Below are 16,241 nucleotides of genomic sequence, written 5' to 3' on the forward strand. Positions count from 1 at the left end.
AGACTTTTGTTTATAGATATTTGTCAAAGTTGTATTTAATATTCTAAAATATATGCTTTATTTTAGAAATACGATCACATACTTTTATGTTACAGCAATTCTTGGTTAAGGCACATTTTAAAAGAGTCAATTTCTGACTCAGGCTGACTACTGAGTTTTCTGCCATCAGCCACAACAGGTCCACTTTCCATCTCATTCTGATGACAATGAAACTCCTGTGGTCAGCAAAGGATTCTGGGATATATTCTGCAACATACATAGAGTCTGTGCAATAAACTGTCCAGGTTGGCTGGGCATCACAGTCACCACCCATCACCTGGAACATATCCATCATTTCCCTATGTCTGTGTTTTTTATGGGGAGGTTGGTAACTGTGGGCAGACGGTTGCTCTTAGTAAAGCTAATCTGTTGTTGGTTGTTGTGGGCTTTTCGGGCTCTTTGGCTGTGTTCTGAAGGTTGTTTTTCCTAATGTTTTGCCAGTCTTTGTGGTCGGCATCTTCAGAGGACAGCACTCTGTGCTCTGGTGTAATCTGCTGTTACACGGCTTCTACCTGAAAAGCCCTAAATCCTGATACACTTCCAAGAAACCCCAGGGTTTTCATGGATCCAGTTTGAAACTACAGAGGATGGATAGTATGTGATTGAAATTAGTTGCAGTAATTGGTACATGGGATTTTGAACGGTGAGAAACTGGTTTGCTGTGACTAATGGTTCTAACCATGGTGAACACAGATCATGTGTAGTAATCAGAATTTTGGAAATGTTACTGTTCTAGACCATATGTCTCAGAATCCCCCAGTCAATATGGCCAGTGGCCATGGTAATTGAGCAATTCTGGCATTCAATCCCCCAAAAGTAACTTTTCCAGGCTTTGGTGGCTGTAGAACAAATCTCTTTGTAAGCAGGGGGAGAAGAACAGAACTACTTCTATGGATTGAGGACTCCGTGTAATCACCCAATTCAAGAACTCCGTCCTTCTCTTGAAACAGTCCATGTTGAGCTAAAAATAGCAGCAGGAACTCTTTAATGTGCAGAACAGTGTGCATAGAAGTATATTTGCATCAGAATTAATGTGTAAGTGGAATGTACACGGAGAAACATTTATGAAAATCTAAGCACTGATATGCTTTTAAAAAATGCAGGGAGGAATTACATTTGTTATTTGTTTGTTTTAGGTTTATAGCTTGCCCTGCCCAAAAGGCATTGGCAGGTTACAAAAGGAGTGTGGATCTCATGAATCAACCTTAATGTCAAAGGCGTGTGGGACAGAGAAAGAGGCCGAACTGCCCTACTTTGAACAACTTTCTCCTGCAGCTGTTGACAGAGGCATGGTTAAAATTCTCCTGCAGAGGCCAAGGTAAGCATGCTTCTTCCGCTTGATTATTGTTAAGGGAAGATGGGAATTTCTGCCCTCTCATCCATCAGTGGCATCTTCCAGCCGGCTAGCTCATGTAGATGGGAAAACAATAGGCGGGTGTACAACCAGTTCTGGCTCGGGAATGTCACATAGCCATCTGTTTGCAATATGGTGGACAAGGAAGAATGACAGCTGAATTATGCTCACTCTCAATGTTATACTGTATAACACCCAACAACTACAAGGTTTCATCTAGCTAGTGCAAGGAAGGCAATTGTCAACTGTTTTTAGAGACAAATGTGCCTCTAGTTTTATACCTGGATCAGCAGAGAGGACCAAGCATGGTAAGGAATAATAATACTGTCAGGTGCAATGTGGTGCAGCAAATGGAATAACACACATGGAATTGAGCGGCCTGGGTTCAAATCCCCACTAAGCTATTGAAACTCACAGATGGCAGCAGTAAACCGCTCCTCAAATGTTTTAGATACCTGGACAAACCCTATCAGGGTTGCCATAAATTGGGGTTGACTTGATGAAGCGTAACAAGAACTGCAGGGATTTCCAAATAAACAAACAAAACTTTTGTCTGTAAGGGTTCACATTCCATCTAGGAATAGCTCTAGTTAATTAGGTGCCATGAGCAGACACTTGAGATTCTGCAACTCACACCTGTCTCACTTTTCTTTCTAAAACCCCATAATTCTTGGCTTTCCATGGCTTTTCTCCAAGCCTTCATTTCCGGTTTGTTTGGTTTTTTTTGCCTGTGGGTTTAGTGAAGTACTCAAGGCTCCCATACATCCGTAGATTCTGCTCTCCATCAGCAAGAAGAGATAGGCTGATCAACAGATTCTTTTTTTTTTATTTGGAGTTACACATGGATGCATAATCTTCGAGTAGCAAAGCAAAGCAGCTTACGTGGACTTCCACTTACTGTGACTGTGCACAGAGAAATGGGACAAATGAGATGCGTGGTCAGTGGAATGGAGGGGGGAGGGAAACAGGACTGCTCCATTGCCCTTCACCCCAAAGGACTGCACGTGGGGCTTGTGTGTCAGAGGCTGTTTGAAGGTTGGGAGCTACCAGGGATTGGGACTGGTCAGGGATTGCTGGAAAGAACAGTATCGATCTCTAAGGAATTGAACGGGGAGCCCTCTCTGTATCTTGTCCCTTAGTGATTCTGCTACAGAATCTCTTTGCTTTTATCGGTAGTGAGGAATGTCCAGTTTGTGTGAAACCAGGAGGATGGCAGGAGATTTGGTGATGGCAGTGGGAGGAACAGGGCACACTTTGAGAGGCATACTTGAGGGAGCTGTTGGTTGTGTGCCCTACCTAAAAGTGAATATTGATGAGGGCATATGTTTTCCTTCAGCAGGAGTGGGACTACTACTGAAAAGGCCCTGTCTGCTGTCCCTTCCATGCTGATGGCATTTGATGGCAAGCCACGAAGCAGAGCCTCCCTGGCTAATTTCAGGGTTGAAACGCTTCTCAGTGTTGGCTGTCCTTCAAATGCCCTAGTCCCAAACTGGTTGAGGCTCTGGAAGGACAAAAAAACAGCACTTTTGTCTGAGTTTAGAATCAAAGAGGGAACCGGTGCACAAGACTCACAGTACTGATGTGATCCGATCAGGATGCTCAGCCTCTCAAAGTCTCCTCATTGCTGCATTCTGTTTGAACAGAAGTTTCTGAACAAAGCTGTGAAAAGATGTGCTTCTTTTTGTTGGCCACTAACATACAAACAATTTCACTGAGAGAACCTAAATTTTAGTATTATGAAAGGAGAAGAAACATTTCTCCTTAGCCAGGAGGTCTTGTTCTCCCCTCCTCCTCATGACCCCGTGCAGGAGTTTAAGGAACTTGCATTCGGCGCTCCTGAATGAATTCAATATTTGGTAATATGTCATTTCCCAATATTATAAGCTCTCAGGCAATGTTCTTCCATTGCTCTTTCTCTCTCTCTCTGCTTTACTGATTGGAGCTGTTTTTCATGAAGGTTTGGGCTTTTGCCCTTTATTGCAATACTAATGCCATGTTTTTCCTTAGATGTCATATATTAAGAAAGATGCAGAGTACATAAAAGTACTGTGTTAAGTCTAAAGCTTTTTTAAAAATAGGTTTTTCTCTCTCTCTCACTCAGCAAAGGTTTGAAATCCTATCATGGACGAAACTGAATGTGGTGATCTCATTCCAAACCCTGGTGGATATTAATCCCCCTCACAAAATGAACTGTATGACTTGGCAGGATTGCAAGTCCCTCCTTGGGGGGATGTCTAGTAATAGCAGGTGTGGGGGCACAATTAAGGGGGCGGGGAAAGGGCTGCAGGTGTACTGGCAAAGAGCACCTCCCTGGACTGTGCTTGTCTAAAGCCAATGCAATTAATAATCCCCTATGCTTGTCATCAGATTAACCCCTCTAAATGTGGAGTTGAGAGGGGGTTTCCAGATATGTAAGAAACTGTTAAGTGACTCTCCTTCAGTTTCTTTACTATATATCTAGAGAATGGAGAATTTGAGCAGAGAAGATCTAGAAGCTCATTCATATTTCAGTGCTGAAGTATCAACTCAAAATCCAATTTAGATTTCGTTTCCGGTCCATATTGTGCCCACATAGACCCTGCGTCTGGCAGCTGAAAGGCACACCATGATGATTAACCATTATTCTTTATTAATAGTTACTAATTTTAATACTTACTTTGTTATTAAGATTTATTAGACTGGCTTTCTACCTAAATAGTGGCATATGCTATAATAATACAACAAGACAACATAGTGTTAAAATAGTTTTACTTAAAAAACATTTGAACATTAAAATTAAGGAACTGGCAAACAGCTGAAGCAATGATCAGAGAAACTTGTTGTTCATCTACAGAGAGAAAGTGAGTTAGCAGATGTCCCCAGACAGAGTACTTTGTCAAAAGGATTGGGCACTACTAGGGTGATGGTGGTGGTGAAATACACTCCCATTAATTTTAGTTCTACAAATGTGTTCAGTGCAAGGCCACGTCTTTAGGGAAATGGAAAAATATAAGATCCCTGGGGCCCAGGCCATTTGAGGTTTTAAACATAGCCGTAAGATCACCAGTGTAGTGTAGTGGATTGAGTGATGGACTCAGGAGAGAGCTTTGTTGAAGACCTCTTGTTTTTGAGAGTCAAGCCCAATGCTGAGGAGGACTTGTGGAAGCACTGTGGAAATATAAACAATACCTGTGCCAGAGCAGAACCTGGGCTAGGGCAGTGAAAGCTTGCTCAAATCCTTCTGGGCAAGTTGGTTCCACTTGGGTGAATGACTGAAAGCTGGTGATGACACCCTCTTCCAGGACATTTTTGGATGAAATAGGCTAGCTGGGGTCTACTTGGATAATCTGCCACTCAACGGTTTTAGTGGAGGAATATATATATATATATTTACAACACTGACAATTTTGTGGTAGATGCCTCTCACCCAGGCAATATTAACATGTGGCAGGAATATTATTACTACATAAAAACATGAGAATGGTCATTAACCACGAAACAGTGAACTAGCACACAAACGATTAATCTACATTTTGAAAAGAACAATAGCAAATGGAGGGAAGGTGTGAGAAGTAAGGGGGAAAACTATACTGACAATATTTACTATAGACAAATAGCATCGGACTGTAAGAAAACTCCTGAAGTGTTGTCTCAGCACTGGTAGGAAGGGAATAGAGGGCGGTCCTTTAGGTAGGGAGCATGCATAGTGAACAGGGCCTCTTAGCCCTTTTTTTGAGGCTTTAGAATATTCCGAGGATGTTTGCACAGGCACAGAACGAACCGACATGTGTGATTTCACATAGGCCACAAAGAAGAATTTTATGTTTCCTGAAAAGATCCCATATCAGTTTGTTTGCCCTCACCTTTGCATTTATGGTTACTTGAAATTTTGCATTTTGCTTAGCACTTCAATTTTAGTTTGAAACCTTCCTATAGAAAACTCCTGTTTCCAGGAGTTCTTTTCTCTCTTTTTGGTCTTGGCTGCAGTGCTAGGATGCCCTTTCTCTGTGCTTCTTGGTTCCAAAGTGAGGCAAAGCCAAGTCCCCACCCTGTCCCACAGCACTGTAGGCTACAGTTCTCTAGTGTTTTGTGCCCTGAGCCCTCTGTCACTTTCTGCTACCAGAAAGAACCCCGGCTACACTTAACCAGACTGGATTAAATAACTCTACCCATGCACCTAAAGAAGCTTTACTGAGTAAAGAATACTTTACCCTTCAATTCCTATGTTTTCAACAACAGCCTTACTGGAACTGCCTAGGCATGTTTACTGAGAAGGAAACCCTATCAAGTTCAGTGGGATTTACTGCTCAGCAAGTGTGTGTTTACAACTGTAATCTTAATCAGCTGAAAAACCATTCTTTGCACGGGGCTTGTCTGGAGTGTCTAAACATTGTTTTTCTAAATCATTGACCTCAGACAAATCAGTGGATAATTTATATATTTTTCCCCTACATTGACTGTTTGTTATCAGAGGAAATGTCCTCGGAGTCAGGGCTTTCTGTTATTTGAGAGTCTTATCTAGGCAACAAATTCCATTCAGTGGAACCTAATGCCAAAAAATGGTAAGATCTGCATTCTTAGGGAATGACTGTTGGAAGGCATTGTGGATGGATCTGAAGTGACCATAAGCAGGCCAAATACTTATTGGATCATTCAAATCATAACAGACTCATTTCATCTTCTCTGAAGAGCTCATGTTGGCATGCTTGATATCCCTCCTATTTTGTCCTCTGAAAAACTCAGTGAAATAGATTAGGCTGAGAGAACATTGCTTGCCGAAAGCCTCCCCCTGCCATAAACTGACAGGTGCCTTTGGGGATGTGAATTTGTCTACTGCTTGTTCCGTGATAATAGATAGGCTTCAGCTTGCGCAGACTTGAAAACATGGCTGGGATCCTTGGAGCACGAGAGCTGCCACATAGATACTTACCTTTCCAGGCTCCTGACAACAGCAGGGGGAGGGCTATGGCTGAGCTGGGAAAGCAGGTGGTGTGATGGACAAGCCAGAAACCACACCTGTCCATCACAATGGAAACCTGATTTAGCAACCAATGGTTGAACAGAAGGGGCAGGACCAAGGAAATATAAGAGGAGAATGGAGGACAGTTAAAGTTCAGTTGGAGTTTCAGTTAGAGTTAGGATTTCAGTTAGTCAGGAGTTGGAGAAAGAGCTAGATAGTCAAAGTTAGAAGTGAGAATAGTAACATGTAAATACACAAGTTGGTTAAATGGCAAATAAGTAAACAAAAGAGGACATTTCAGTGATTGTGATTCTGAGTAAATAAATAAAGAACATCTGTAACTTTAATAAAAACTTTCAATGGTTGGCAGCCAGTGTTTGAGTGAAATAAAATTACATTGTGGATAAAAGAAATCCACTGGTGACAGCGAAAAAGGTGAAAATTAAATGTCATGTCCGAAAGGGAACCAGGGTTGTAGAGAGAACAAACAGAGGAACTGGGGGTGTGTGACAGGTGATCTTTCCAGGCTACAACCATTTGTAAAAAAGGGCAATGGTAGAGTCTTTATTTTAAAAACCTTCCCTGAACTATACTATACAGTACTGTATATTTATCAACCAGTCTCTAATATTCCATTCTTGGGCTAGGTTCCATAGTATCTTCGCAGCTCTAGGAATTCCTGGATAAAATAAATCTAGATCCATCTCAGTTTTGCTTCAGACCTGGTTAACACCCTTTGGTGTGGGTGGATGATCTGTTTGGCCAACTAGACAGAGGAAGTGTGTCCTTGTTGGTTCTGCTGCACCTTTCAACAGCTTTTGATACCACTGATACCATGGTATTCTTCTGAGTTGCCTTTTTGTGATAGAACTCATGGGCAATGTTTTACAGTGGCTCCAGTCTTTCCTAGAGGGATCGTCTTAATATGGTACTGGATATTGCTGTTTGATGCCTGGCTGATGGCCTGTGGGGTCCCTCTGGGGTTGTCTCTTTAACACATACAGACGCTACTGGGAGGGGATACCAATAGTTTTGAAGTTTGGGGTCACCAAAAGGCTGATGACACTTGGACAAACAAGCTGAAGCTTAATCCAGAAAAGACAGAAATGTTCTTTGCCGTTTCCACTGACAACTCAGCTGCACAGTTTGTGTTCTCCTGGATTCTTCTCTGAGTCTGGACAGCCGGGTTTTAGCAGTGTCCGGAAGGGCATTTGCACAGTTAACGCTAGTGCACCAGCTGGGACCATTGCTTGAAATTTCTTATCTGGCCGTTGTGGCACATACCTGAATTTCACCCCATTTGGACGACTGCAATGCACAGGGGATTTTTTGAACATTCTTCGGAAACTTCTGCCAGTTCAAAATACTATGGTCAAACTATTGAGTAGGGCCAGGTAAAGGAACTTAAATCTTGTGGTATATCACTTTATTGGCTACCCATCCATTTCTAGGTCCACTTTAAAGTACTGCTTATAACTTAGAAAAACCTCTACAATTTAGGTGCAGGGTATTTGAAGGACCACATCTGTCTGTGTGAACCTCAGATCTTCAGCTGACACTCTTTCATGGAGACATTGCTAAAGGCAAAGCTCTCCAATCCTTCTGAAGATCTAGATGTACCAAAGCAAATCTATGCCTGTTGGCCCTACAGCTAATTCAAGGAAGTTCTCAGTGAACAGCTTCCCTGAACATTCACATGATCCAAAAATATGCTGACAATTGACAATGTCTGAATACAGGGGTTATAACTACAGGCCTGAGCAACATATTGCCTATAGCAATTTGTGTTCCTGTTTCTGCAACTTCTTGACTGTTAAGATCATCAGCTAAGGCTCTTCCTTTGTCCCCACTAGACTAGGTACATCTGATGAGGACTCAAGACAGGGTCTTTTCAGTGGCTGCTCCCATATCATGGAACTCCTGTCTATTGGATACTTCCCTGAACCATAGTCCTCCTCAAAAAGAAGGAATGAACCCTCGCTTTTGCCATCAACATGAATTTTGTGTCACTTCCATCTTTTTTAAAATGAAGGAAATATATTTTGTGAGGGTGTGCATTTTGGTGGGTCCCTGACCAACAGCAAGCTGGAGCAGCAAACTGGGTGCATTAAAATAGATTCCAATCAGCAGATGGCAGCAGAAAGGCTCCAGTTGTATCTTTAGGTCTCAGAGTGGCCCCTGCTCCCTCACCAAAGAAAGGGTAAGGAACAGCAAAAAAGAGAACATTCTTTATAAAAAAAGTAAGATAGTTTGCATTACATGTGTATATGTTACTTTAAACTGTTGTATGCTGATGTCATCACAATTAGACATTATATCTATATGGTTGTTGTGGGTTTTTAGGGCTCTTTGGCCGTGTTCTGAAGGTTGTTCTTCCTAACATTTCGCCAGTCTCTGTGGCTGGCATCTTCAGAGGACAGCACTCTGTGCTCTGGTGTAGTTGGCTTGGGAGTGGAGTATTTATGGCTGTGAGATGGGCTTTTGTCTTTTTCTGTAGATGGGTGATTAGTGTGTCTTGTTGTGGTTGCATTGTTGTGATAAGAAGGAGAGATTATCTGTCACTGTGGTTGATGGGCATCATTAGCTGGTCTTTTGTGTGTAGTGATCCCCGGTCCTTGTGGCTTAGTTCGTTGACCTTTTTTGCACGCTGTATTTTTGAGAGCTGGGAGCCAAGTTTTGTTGAGTTTCAAACTTTCCTCTTTTTTGTTGAGGTTCTGCTGGTGCTTGTGGATTTCAATGGCTTCCCTGTGCAGTCTGACATAATGATTGATGGTGTTGTCCAGTATTTCAGTATTTTGAAATAGAATTTCATGTCCAGTTTGTTTTAGGACATGTTCAGCTACTGCAGATTTTTCTGGTTGTTTTAGTCTGCAGTGTCTCTCATGTTCTTTGATTCTGGTGTGGATGCTTCGTTTTGTGGTTCCAATATATACCAGGCCACAACTGCAAGGTATCCGGTATACTCCTGCGGTGGTGAGGGGGTCCCTTCTGTCCTTTGCTGACCATAATATTTGTTGTATTTTTGTGGTGGGCTTGAATACTGTTTGTAGGTTGTGTTTTTTAAAAAAGTTTCCCCATGCGGTCCGTGACCCCTTTGATGTATGGCAGAAATACTTTATTTGTGGGTGGCTGTTTTTCTTCTTCAGTTCGGTGTTGTTTTCTTGGTTTGATGGCTCTTGTGATTTCATTTTTGGAGTAGCCATTTGCCTGTAGGGCCCAATTCAGATGGTTGAGTTCAGTGCTGAGAAACTGAGCTTCACAGTTCCGATTTGCACGGTCTACCAGTGTTTTGATTATGCCTCTTTTTTGCTGTGTCCCTGTTTTTCTTTTGTTTTTAAAATAAAGTGCCATCTCTGGCCTGTTCCATTCCGGATGTCTCTGAACTCCTTTTGGCTTGGATAGGCCCTGTGACAGAATATAGTCACCAAAGTTCTACTAACATTGAGTAAGACCATGCTCAACCATAAAGCAAATAACAGGAAGTTCACAGCTTAAATAAGTGAGCTTCTGAATATTTCTTCTCTATTCTTTATTTAACAATTTCTAGTGTGATGTAGCAGGTAGAGTGATGAACCAGAACTCTGGAGAACAGAGTTTGAATTCCTATTCAGCCATGGAAACTCCCTGTGGGAGTGGAACTGATGAAACAAATCCTTAATTATATCTTATTTACCTGGAAAGTCCTACTAGGGTCATTATAAGTTGGTTGTGACTTGACGACACAGAACACGTTATTTCAAAATTATCTTGTGAAATATTTTTACAACCAGGTACAGAATCCCTCTGCAAGCACATATCCCTGTTTGACCAGGAAGGAGTTAACAATTCAACTGGTTCCTGATTGACAGGCTCAAAAGTTCAGATTGCCCCAGACCTAGAATTGATTTTCCCCTTTGAAGACTTGTGTCAGGAGCCCAGTCTCAAAAATCTTAGAGAATGTTTACTGAAAACACTGAAGCACAACACAACACATGAAAACCCATTGTTCAAACTTCCCCAGATTTGGCACAGAGCAAAAGCAGACTGTCTGCTACACCTCTGCCAGATTTACTGCTGATCCAGAGCCCAAAATAAAATTTATAATTTTTTGTTTCGGCTACCCCCATTTTTAGAGTTGACTTATTGAATGTTGATTTGCTCTGCCAGCACAAGATCCATTTTCAATACTGCAGAAGAGGCAGGTGGGAAGATGTAGCTGTTGGCAGGAGGTTCTGTACCATTAATAAATACAGACAAGGCAATTTGGGCAGACACCATTTCTCAGAGTCCCACTGCTCTGTGACATGCTCAGTCCTGTGCCACTATTAATGATATAACGCTGCCCTCTCTTATGTTGCTCCTCATGAAAATTACATGAGGGTGGATGCTGGAATACATTCTAGTTAAACTTAAACAGCTCTGTAGAAGAAAAGAACAAAGAGAACCTCAATCCGTCACACAGGATTTTTTTTCTTTTGAATATGCTAATCACACTCCAATGGTTCTGTTTCAGTTCAACAAAAGAAAGCTCTTTTGCTTGTTGTTAAAGGTTATGTAGCCACTGAGAAGGCTAGCCTCATGTAGGGATCATAAATTGAGCCTATTAGAGTCAGATCTGGGGCCTGCACAGTTAAGAGATTAACAGTATACCAGTCATTTGCAAACCAGCAGCAGTGGTGGCTTAATCCATGTGATAGGGAGCTGTTCAGAATTTTTAAAAATGGTTTCTTAGAATCACAGAATAGTGAAGTTGGAAGGGGCCTATAAGGTCATCAAGTCCAACCCTCTGCTCGATGCAGGAATACAAATCAAAGGATACCTGCCAGGTGGTTGTCTAAGTTTCTCTTGAATGCCTCCAGTGTTGGAGCACCACCTTTGGGGGTAGTTGATTCCACTGTCGTACTGCTCTTCTCTCCAGACTACCCTCTATTTCTTATAAAGTCCTCTCAGATATGTTTCTACACTGTCCCCACCCTAAATGTTATGAATAGGATTTACTTGGGAACTATTAGCTACTGCTGGGAAAGAGTGAGTGTTTTCGCCGGGCTCTTGCTGCTCTGTTTGATTGAAGGAACACAACTGTTTTAGGGCACAGCTTGATTTCCAACTACATTACGCTGTTTATGAACTCATTTCATAGTTTTGCCATTAGCTTTTTTTTTTCATGGTTCATGCATGCAACCATTTCCACTCCCTCATTAATAAAGTATTCAGGACAACAAACAAACAAGACTCTTGTGAATCTTGTGAGGTGTTCAGCTGCCTTTGCTGGATACATGAACAAGCTGTGTGATTCAAGAGACACGTGGAGTGAGGGTTGTTCTACCATGGCACAGAGATTCCTCTTTCTGCAGCTCTCTTCTATAAAAAGTTGAAAAGAATGCTAGGTGTGGCGATCCCCCTTGTGCCCTTTATATCTGTGGGCTCTACAAAGGTAAATACGCCCTTTTTGCTGCCACCAGGTATTCTCTTAATACCAATTCAAATCCCACACACATAGGAGCTGATCATATAATTTAGGAATCAAAGGGTTTGATCAAACATTCTTTGATTAATGAACAAAATCATAAGGAGAATTAAATATATAACTTTTTCATGTATTCATTCACTGGTGTTTCTCATATTATGTTTATAGATTCATTCCTGCTTGTTCCACATGTTTCAATCTTTCAATTCCCTTTCTTAACCCCTTCTTATCTATTCCTAAACCCTAGCACTCTCTCCACATCTTCTTGTCCCTACTTCTCTCTATCCCTATCTTACTCCAATTGACTTCTAACTGTCTCTTCCAGCTGTCTAACTGTCATTCTGACTCCGCCCCTCCTGCTCTATCCCTTGATTGACATGCAGGAATGACATCATCTTTTGGGTTCCGGCTCACCAGGATTCTCAGTTCTATGAGCTTATGTAGGTTTACCTGAGTAAGATTGCAGTCTAGTAGACAGTCACTTGGGAGTAAAGTATATAGGATTGTGCTGCAAGTTTTGCTGAGCCAAAATGGAACTATGCCCAGATAAACATGTATGAAACATCCGCTCACAGCCACAAACCTATGTGAAATTACATGGCAGCAAATATATTGAATTCAGATACATTTTATGGCCTGGAACCAGTTGGTAGTCCCAACCAGGATAGGCCCATTGAACAAATGTGTTTCACATAAAGGTTTTTTCGCCATCCACCAACTGATTTAATGGATCTTCTCAGGGTGGGACCAGCAATTAGATATAGGCCTAAGGTTGCAGGTGTGTGTGTGAGAGAGACAAAGAACAAACAAAGAGACAAACAGAATGAGCAAGCCAATCCATTTTTTTATATTCAGTATCCACAGAGCTTGAAAATTCTGTCAAATTCTCCTGTCCCATCCTTTGTTGGAGCATTATGATTATTTCTCATTTAGTCAGCAGAGTATGAGGTTAAAAGAGAGAGAGAGAGAGTAGCAGCAGCAGGGAAATGTGAGAGGACAACCCAGATTTCAGCACTACACCCCCCTTTCACAGTGACCAGCAGTTTATGTAATAATAAATCATTTTAGAAGCATTTTAAGTAGAAAAATCTATCTTTACTTACAGTTACAACATGCAGTTACAATCATAGACATAAAAAGGAAAAAATATGGAGTCTTTGCCATATGGCTGAGATATCCATCCATGTCTGCTGCATCATTGGAGGTCAAAGGAAAAAATAGAGATCTATCAATAGAAGTAAGCAAACAGAACAGGAAAGGGTGTGTGGGCTTACCTCAAATGCCAGAGGCAGGAAAAAAAACCATTACTAACAGGTTAGTGGTAAAAGACAATCACCTTAGGTTGTGAAGCCCCTGTCTACTGACACCCAGTGTTAGTGCATGCAAGATTGTTATAATGTCAACATCCGTTCCCCAAGTAAATAATATTTAATCCATATAGTATTGCCAAATGGCAAGGAAAGCAAATTCAGGCTTACTTTTATGGCTTTTTCAAGACGTGGACTCTCAAAATAAATAGGCTAATCATGCTATAGCTTGCTCAGTGAGTTGGGAGTTCAATCCCCATTGTCCATTCCAGAATAGTTAGCCTCTGCAGCCTAGAGCAAGCTGCATAGTCTGAGAACACCCCCAGAAGAAGGGAATGGGAAACCACATCTGAGTACTCCCTACGTTGAAAACCCCGAAAAAAGCTGCCATCAATCAGAATTGTTTTGATGGCACACAATTAATATTTAAATATTGTCATAGAATAGAGACAAATGCTATAAACGTGTAATGTTTGACTATTATTTTGTTTGTTTAATTTCATTCCAATCTTTCTACTCTAGTGAGGATCCAATGTGGTATACAAAAATATTTATACTCTGTAAATAATTAAAAGCATACCAATTAAATGTGAAACTATAAAATTTGAAACTCTTACAAATATTTTGAAAACATCATTTTCATGCTATCTTTCTGTTGAGATTTTGATATGAAAATGTATTAAATATTAATGTTGTATAGTTAAATGTAATATGGCTGATTTTACCTGAGTCACTGTACTGATTGTATTCAGGTGTGGGTATCAAGGAATAATGTTGTACAGCTGTGGTACATGATGAAACTTTTTGTAACAGAAAATGAAGTAATGTACCGTATTTTTCGCACCATAAGACACACTTTCCCCCCACAAAACAGGGGAGTGGAAAGTCTGTGCGTCTTATGGAGCGAAGAAAACAGATTATATTTTCCTGTTTTCTTCTCCTAAAAAATTGGTGCGTCTTATGGAAAGGTGCGTCTTATGGAGTGAAAAATACGGTATTTTCTGATTGGTCACAGAACTGTACATAAGTCATGTGTAAAATGAACGTCTTTATCTGCTGTAAGCCAGATCCCTTTTTCCTATGCTGAGTGTTGCTTCATGTCATGTCATGCTGCGAGAGGAATGTCTGTTCTCTATGTATATATGTAAATAGACTAAGTTGTTGGTTTTACTCTCTCAGTGTCATAGTGTCATACGTATCTCTGCAAACCAATATCTCCTTATGGTTGTGGGTTTTTTGGGCTCTTTGGCCATGTTCTGAAGGTTGTTCTTCCTAACATTTTGCCAGTCTCTGTGGCCGGCATCTTCAGAGGACTGGAGTAGCACTCTGTGCTGTGGTGCACTTTGTTTGGGAGTTGAGTATTTTAAGTTGAGAGAGCGTGAGCAGCAGGGAATACAAGTCTTCGTGAATACAATATCTCCTTACTCTGCTGATGTTATGAGAATACATATTATAATCAAAATTCTCCCATAAGGAGAACTCAGGACAATAGGTTGAATTTTATAAGACCTGCTGACATCCCATAAGGCTCTCTAAAGAGAGCAGAAGGAAAGGAGGGAGGAGGCCAACCACCTCTCCTGAGGAAGGGAGTCCTATAATCAGGGAATGTCTACAGGCAAAGTCCTCTCTTAGGTTTCCATTAAATGTGTGTGTGAAAGTGAGGGGACTAGGAGAAGGCCCTCCCCTGAGAACTGTAATCCATGTGGAAGCACTTTCAGATAGCCGATGCCTCAGCTGTAAAGAGCCTTAAAGGTCATGATGATGACCACCAGTACTTTTAAGAGGGCCTGGAAATGAACTGTCAGCCAGTGAAGCTGTTGTTAAAGTGTGTGTGTGCGTGTGTGTGTGTGTGTGTGGGGGGGGAATGCAATCCTAGTAACCAGGCCTAGTCAACAATCTTGCTTCAGCATTTGCACCAGTTGAAGTTTCCAAACTGTTTTCAGAGGCAGCCCGACAAAGAGTGTGTTGCAGTAATCCAAACAGGAAGTACCAAAGGTATGTGGGTCACCACAGCCAAGTCAGGCCTCTCAAGGATAAGAAGAAGAAAAAAAGGGGGGGGAATGGTTCTTTTCCTGCCCTCGGCAAGATAGACTGTTTTGTTGTGGGCTAAGCAAGGAGGGCCTCCTTGCCATAGCAGGTGAGGCTCACCTATACTGAACATCACTTCTGTTCCCCATGTCCCAGCTACCCTCTCAGAGTTACAAAAGTCCCCTGGAGACATTTTTAAAGCTCTTTCTTTGTATTGTTTTAAGCAGCAAAACATGCAAAGCTGGAAGAAGTGCCACGAAAAAGATGCCCCTAACTGAGAATTCAGAAGTTCAAAATCTTTAACATTTATCTCATGTATCTTCCAGACACATCATTTTCCACGTTAACATTCTGGTTGTGAACTGATCTTATCTGAATTTTCCTCAGGATTAAAATGTTGTTCCTTTTGTCTTGCTACATAATACATTTTTAGTATAGATCCTCTCCTCACAACACTACACCCCTTGCTATTCCTTCAATAATTGTGTATTTTTTGGTTGGTTGGTTCCATTTTGCCCTGATAAATTCCATGCCACCTTTTGCTGGTGTGCAGTTCCTTTGCAGATGGTTGCGTGTTACGGCTGGCTTGATCTTCAGGGAAGTAGGCAGTGATGTGTGCTGTGGGGGGTGGTGTCCTTGTTTCACACTTTTCCCCACACCTTCCCTTTTGCCTACCCTCCTCCTCCTCCTTTCTCTTCAAGCTGCAAAATTAATTTAGCACTAGATAAGATATTTCTTTTAAAGGTAGCCAAGAAGAATGCAGGAAGATAAGACTAAAGAAAGAAAGAAAGAAAGAAAGAAAGAAAGAAAGAAAGAAAGAAAGGAGGGAGGGAGGGAGGGAGGGAGGGAGGGAGGGAGGGAGGGAAGGAAGGAAGGAAGGAAGGAAGGAAGGAAGGAAGGAAGGAAGGAAGGAAGGAAGGAAGGAAGGAAGGAAGGAAGGAAGGAAGGAAGGAAGGAAGGAAGGAAGGAAGGGGAAAAAGGGGGGAAAGGGGAAAGGGGAAAGGAAAGGAATCACATGTCTACTTATATGGTAGAAGGGAAATGGTAGACTGCTGAAGCTGTTTAATGTTATTCTGTTAGAGAGTCTTATTTAAAAGGTAGCCTACACATGTGTGGAAAAAGAGAAAA

At 41.5% G+C, this 16,241-nt stretch overlaps 1 long non-coding RNA gene across 1 annotated transcript in view; it reads left to right on the top strand.

The window, feature by feature from the left end:
* LOC110083172 (uncharacterized) overlaps nucleotides 1-12,982 on the top strand; it is a 41,056-nt gene extending 28,074 nt beyond the window's left edge. The window contains exon 2 of the long non-coding RNA XR_002301243.3: nucleotides 1,176-12,982. This is a non-coding gene — a long non-coding RNA (uncharacterized LOC110083172). The remainder of the gene's footprint in view (nucleotides 1-1,175) is intronic.
* The last annotated feature ends 3,259 nt before the right edge of the window (nucleotides 12,983-16,241 follow it).

Source organism: Pogona vitticeps, chromosome 2 (assembly GCF_051106095.1).
Source record: "Pogona vitticeps strain Pit_001003342236 chromosome 2, PviZW2.1, whole genome shotgun sequence".
In the NCBI taxonomy this organism is placed as follows: Eukaryota; Metazoa; Chordata; class Lepidosauria; order Squamata; family Agamidae; genus Pogona; species Pogona vitticeps.